Genomic DNA, 5,962 nt, shown 5'->3' with positions numbered 1-5,962 from the left:
GCTTCAGGATCTGCATAGGACACCAAAACATAAATAAGCACAATGCTCAGTGGAGCAAAAATAGTCAAAATGTATGCAAATTTATGTGGATTAACACAGAAAACTCTAAAACAAACTCCAAGAGCTTTATAAAAATAATGGTAATTGGATGAAATCATAATATACTGAATGAATAGAATGTTAAAAAAAAATCCAGAAAGGCGAGGAAGAATATGGTGGATGGCAAAGAGCCAGAGAAGAAAATGAGAATAGAGGAGCTGATGGCTATGAAAATGGCTGTTGGTGGTGGATGTGGGGACACTGGAGACTGGGAAGGTCGCTGGAACCATTTTAAAGAAGTGTCTCAAACGATCTGGACCCTTCACACACCCTTCAAACCAAGCACTAAATTGCTCCAGTTCTTGTTAAATACATGTAAAGTTCTAGTTATTGGAGCTGTTATCTTAGTATGAGAGCTCAAAAAAAAATCTGGCATTGTCTGGTTTTAGACAGAGTCACGTTATAGACATGCACACTGTGGATGTTTCCAATCTATATATGCAGTTTTTATTTAGCCCTTAGATGTTGGAAGACCCAAGGTTGAAGTTGCTGCAGAAATCCTAAATGACCGAGTTCCTAATTGCAATGTAGTCAGGCCCACATTTCAACAAGATTCAAGATTTTAACGACGCTTTCTACCAACAATATTATTGTGTGTGGCCTGGACTCTATTATATCCAGAGATGGATTAATGGAATGCTGATATCCCTTCTAAATTACAAAGATATGGTGTGCTGCATCCAGGCTCCATTGTCCCTTTGATAGACAGAGGGACCGAAGGCTTTCAAGGAAGTGCTCAAGTGATTTTGCCTTTGTTTTAGATTTTCCAACTTGGCTGAGTACAGGTTTTTAAAATAAAACCTTGTGATGCTCTGGATTCCCTCTCTGTCTGGTGCTATGTTCCCCCTTTTCATTTCTGATATTATGAATTTGGATATTCTTTCTCTGTCTTTGAGTTTGTTTAGGTAAGTGTCTATCTTGTCGATATTTCAAAGAACCAACTCTTTTATTCATTGACTTTTATATAATTTTCTTTGTTTCCCTTTTAATGATTTCAGATCTCAGTTTGATTACATCTTGAAGACTATTCCTATTGGGTGTTCTTATGCTTATTTTGGTAGAGAACTCAAGGTATGCTGTTAAGTTGCTAGTATGAGTTTGCTCCATTTTTTTAATGTAGGCACTAAGTGCTGTGAAATTTCTCCTTAGCATCACTTTTAATGTTTCCAATAAATTTATATATGTTGTATACTCATTTTTGTTGGATAATAGAAAATTTTGAATTTCTTTTTTTTGCCTTGATCCATTTTTTTTCTTTTTTTTTCATTTTTTTTAAAAAAGAAAACACTATCTTTTTTTCATTTTACACACCAATCCCAGCTCCTATCCCCTCCCTTCCACCTATTCCCCACCTACCTCTCTATCCCACCCGGAATCACTCCTCAGAAAGGGCAAGGCACAATGCTTAGGGAAAAGTCCAATGCCCTCCCTACTATATCCAAGACAAGCAAGGTATCCATCAATGAGAATGGGTTCCCTGCCAAAACAGTACAAGCAGTAGGGGTAAATCCTGGTGCCACTGCCTATCGTTCTGCAGTCTGCCACAGCCACACAAGGTCACCCACATTCAGAAGAATTCTGGTTTTTTTTTATTTATTTATTTCCAGCTAGCGTTGGTGAGCTCCCATTAGCTCAGATAAACTGTGTCACTTTCTCTTCTATCAGGTTCAGTGTGGTCGCATTTATATTGATGTCTATAGTCCATTTGAACTTGAATTTTGTGCACGGCAATAGATACTGATCTACTTTCATTCTTCTACATGTTTACATCCAGTTGTGCCAGCACCATTTTGTAGAAGCTGCTTTCTTTATTCCATTATATAATTTTAGCTTCTTTTTGTCAAAAGTCATGTCAGTTTGTTTCAGTATTTTTTTTTTGTTTAGTTTTTGCTTGCATGATCTGTCCAATGGTGAAAGTGGTGTACTGAAGTCTCAATCTGCTCGTCTGTGTGGGTTAATATGTAATTTAAGCTACACTATTGCTTCTTTTACAAAAGTGTGTGCCCTTATGATTGGGGCATGGATGCTAAGAACTGAAAGGGTATCTCAGTGTATTTAACCTTTGATGAATATGTAGCGTCCTTTCCTTTCTCATTTGATTAATTTTGGTTTGAAGTTTATTTTGTTAGATATTAAAATGGATATTTCAGGTTACTTATTTGAACTATTTGTTTGTTTTTTATTTTACCAACCCTATACTCTGAATGACTTCAGGTGTGTTTCTTTTAGGTAGAAGAAGAATAGTTCCTGTTTTTTTTTTTTTTCTTTTTATCCATTCAGTTAATCTGTGTAGTTTTATTGGGGAATTGAGGCCCTAGATGTTGACCAATATCAATGACCAATGAGTGCTAATTCCTGCTATGTGCATCCTGTGGGGATTCCTTAACAACCTAAGCTAATGCTAGGGCAGAAAGTAATTTTGTGTAAACTGAGAGTTGGGACCTACTACTGAGAATAAGGTCCATACAGTTCATTGAACTGAGTGACGTAGAGTTTGTTTAGGCATAGAACCTTTATCATACATTCCAGTCTCTGATGTGAGAAGGTACTCTGTAGGCCTCAGGAAAAGGAACCTGGAACCAGCCTATTCAAAAACCCCCTCCTTTAATCTATCTTGTTATAAGATATGCTGGGCAAAGGTGCTGTGGGAGTGGTCAACCAATATTTGGTTTAACTCACGAGATATCCCTGCCTCAAGAGGTTGGCCCAGCACTACACTACCTGGATGATCAAGATCCAGAGACTTGATAGTGCAAAGACCTAGTGTAGAACAAACACAACTGGAAAAAAAACAATGAAATATCTCATAATGATATTTCGCTACACTTATAGATGGGTGTCATGCCCAGTTGTCATCAGAAAAACTTTCTCGGGCAATATATGGGTGCAGGTACAGAGACCCACAGTGAGACATTAAGAAGAGCGAGAAGGTCTAAATTAGAGGTCCTTCCTCCTCAGAGCTCAGGGGATCCCATGAAAGAGGGAGAAGAAAGATTGTAGGAGTGAGAGGGGATGGAGGACACCAGGATAACGTGGTCCACTGAATCAGCTAAGCAGTGCTCACATGGCCTCACAGGGACTGAAGAACAAAGAATGGGCTCTGTATGAGAGTGATCCGCAAACTGGCTATGGGTGTTAGTAATGCATTCCTTCAGTGGAAGCAGGTGTTCCTCTGAGTCCTTGTCCTTTTCTTGGGACTCATTTCCCCTACTGGGTTGCTTTGTCCTATACTGATGTGAGAACTTCTGCATTTTCTCACTGTTTTGTCCTGATAGACAGTTTTCTCTTGGATGCCTGCTTTTTTCTGAATTGCAAATGGATGGGGAAAGAATCTGAGGGAGTGGGGAGGCAGGGAGGCAGCTGGGATGAGTGAAAGGAGTAAAAAGTCTGCTTGGAATGTTTTGAATGAGATAATACGTTTTCATTAAATGTGTGTATGTATGTATATGTGTGTATCTCGAAGATGCAGAGGATGAGACTGAAAGGTGTAAGAGGGAATCTCAGAGTTGTTTTGATTTGCATTTCTCTGATGGCTAAGGAAGTTGAGCATTCCTTAAGTGTCTTTCAGCCACTTTTGAGTCTTCTGTTGAGAGTTCTCTGTTTAGCTCTGTTCTTTTGATGACCAATTTCTTGAGTTCTTTTTATATTTTGGAGATCAGCCCTGTGTCTGATTTGGGATTTGTAAAGATTTTTTTTTTCCTATTTTGTAGTCTGTTGTTTTGTTTCCTGGGTCCTTTCCTTTACAGAGATTCTTCGATTTCAGGAGGTTCCATTTATTAATTGTTGCTCTCATCGTCTGTGCTACTGGTGTTATGTTTAGAAAGTGGTCTCCTGTCCCAATGTGTTCAAGTGCAATTCCCACTTTCTCTTCTATGAGGTTCACTGTGGTTGGCTTTATATTGAGGTCTTTAATCCATTTGCAACTGAGTTTTGTGCATGACAACAGATATGGATCTATTTTCATTTTTCTACATGTTGATATCCAATTATGCCAGCACCATTTGTTGAATATGCTTTCTTCCACTTTCTGTTTTTTGGAAATCTTTATTTTTTTATTTTTTATTCTTTGAAGAGAAGGTAAAAAGAAACACATGTAGAGAAGGAAGATATTAAGTTTGAGCATAGTGTTCTGGGAATTAAGCCTGGGAATTTCCGGTCTAGGATGGGTGAAATTCACAGCAAAAATTTTTCATGTACGATCAGAGTTATTTTTCTTTACTGCAGGACCAATTCTCAAACTTTCTAAAAACATATTAGATTCTTTTTGGGTGTCTGTAGGACTTCTCTTATATTTATTTACTCAATTTTCTGAATATCACACACTTTAAAATGTCTTTTGCCCAGTGTCACCCTGTGCCTGTAAACTCTTCCCAATTTTGAAACAGACTTAATTTCCAAACAGAGAAGAGCTAACACGGTGGTGATTTGTTCTCAATTTAAAAGAGCAAGTGGGTCCAGGAAAACTTTGATACAGTCCTGATAAAACAGGTGTTTACAGGATAACATGAGTCCAAATATAGGATTGAAGTGAAGTTCAAGAAAGTTAAGATTTTTAGCAATCCATTCTTGAAATGGATGATATTGGAGACTTATAGATTTGGAAATAGTTTCTGCCTAAATAAATAATTTAATCTATCATTTATTTAGAATATTTCAACAACCTCTAATTGTTCATGATTAAATTCCTAACATGTCAAATTTTATAATGTTTCCCTCTTTTTAAATGTTTAATTAATAATTAACATGTAATATTTTCTATATTAAAGCTTTAAGATATCTAGAGTTTATAAACCAACTTCATTAGGGTCTACTCTAGTGAGATTCACATATGTATGTGCATTGACAATGTAGGAATCATATACTTCCCTAGTACCTGGATGGGTTAGGCTATTTTAAAACATTAATTTAAAACTTGCTTATTATTAACAGAAGCTTTTTCTTGTGAAAATAATGTAACTGCTTACTGATTAAAAATTAATTTAATAATAATATCCCCCTACCTCCAGCACACACATGCCCATCAATGCCTGAGGCAGGTCAGAGAGATAGCCATGAGGTCAGAGGGTGGGAGAGATGCCACTGCCAATCACCAGCTGTGACACTCAGGAGAGTAGGACCTGTACCTCTCCTGGTAAGCACAAGAGACCCAACACCATTGGCAGAAACGTGACTGAGCTAGCCCTGATATTATGAGAATGGAAGACCTTTCCTCCTTACTCACCTGTCATGTGGTGGCATGAACAAGAGAGAGAGAGACCCCTACCTACTGTGGGGGGCAATGATCTTGTACACTGCAAATATTTGTCACTTATATTTGTTTAATCAAATACTGATTGGCTAGTACCAGGCTGGAAGTATAGGTGAGGCTAACAGACTAAGAGAATTCTGGGAAGAGAAAGGGAAGAGGTTAGTCACCAGCCAGATCCAGAGAAAGCAAAATGAGAATGCCTGACTCACAAAAGGTACCAAGCCACATGACTAAACATAGACAAGAATTACAGGTTAATATAAGTTGTAAGAGCTAGTTAATAATAAGCCTTAGCTAATAACCAAAAAGTTTATAATTACAATGAACCTCTGTGGGTTTCTTTGGGACTGAAAGACTGCAGAACTGGCCAGGACAGAAACTTCCATCTATACCTTCCCATCATTGGCTGAGGCAAGTGGGAGAGCTAGCTAGCCCTAAGGTTGTCAGAGTGAGAAAGCTAGAACTGTCCCTCATCCACTGCAACATTCATGAAAGAGATACCTATGCCACTCCTAGGCAACACAGAAGAGCTGGGCCTGAAGATGTGGGTCTGGGAGATCCAACCCTGAGAACATGAAAGAAGTGGTCCAGCCCCTTGCTCATCGCTGCAAAGGC

At 38.2% G+C, this 5,962-nt stretch overlaps 1 pseudogene; it reads left to right on the top strand.

Moving 5' to 3' along the window:
- Window positions 1–212: 212 nt before the first annotated feature.
- On the top strand, window positions 213–860 carry LOC126513134 (NEDD8-activating enzyme E1 catalytic subunit-like; annotated as a pseudogene).
- The last annotated feature ends 5,102 nt before the right edge of the window (window positions 861–5,962 follow it).

Source organism: Alexandromys fortis, unplaced genomic scaffold (assembly GCF_014885135.2).
Source record: "Alexandromys fortis isolate MF-2015 unplaced genomic scaffold, M_Fortis_MF-2015_v1.1 scaffold_17, whole genome shotgun sequence".
NCBI lineage: Eukaryota > Metazoa > Chordata > Mammalia > Rodentia > Cricetidae > Alexandromys > Alexandromys fortis.
The sequence above is the reverse complement of the archived record's forward strand: the minus strand, read 5'-3'. Positions and strand labels throughout refer to the sequence as shown.